The sequence below is a fragment of the Varanus komodoensis genome, unplaced genomic scaffold, assembly GCF_004798865.1.
Source record: "Varanus komodoensis strain SLA01 unplaced genomic scaffold, ASM479886v1 scaffold22, whole genome shotgun sequence".
NCBI lineage: Eukaryota > Metazoa > Chordata > Lepidosauria > Squamata > Varanidae > Varanus > Varanus komodoensis.
Genome location: NW_025335606.1, coordinates 5,435,963 through 5,436,339, shown reverse-complemented (window position 1 = coordinate 5,436,339; position 377 = coordinate 5,435,963).

Sequence of the window (377 nt, the reverse complement as noted above, 5' to 3'; positions counted from 1 at the left end):
CCCCCCCCCCCCCCCCTGCTGTGAACCTGCCAGTGCACCGTGTTGTGTTTGTACTCGAAGGCCCCATCTCTTCCCTCCGCTGAGGGAAACGGGGAAGATGGCTGCGAAGAACGGCGCCTTCTCCAACGTGTTGCCCATCTCTCTCCGATGAAGCCTGCGGGCACCAACCTTGTTACGCTTTTGGCATCAGGTTTAGATCTTCTCTTAGGCATTCAGCATTATACGGTGAGGAATCGTTTCTGTGCTGTTGATGGTTCAGAATTGTTTTTAGATATCTCGTGATGTTTAATCATCTATTTTTAAAGCTTTCATCTGTGTAAACCTGCCGGAGAGCTTCTCCCATTTCATGGCATAGAAATGCGATCGATGAAAGAAGA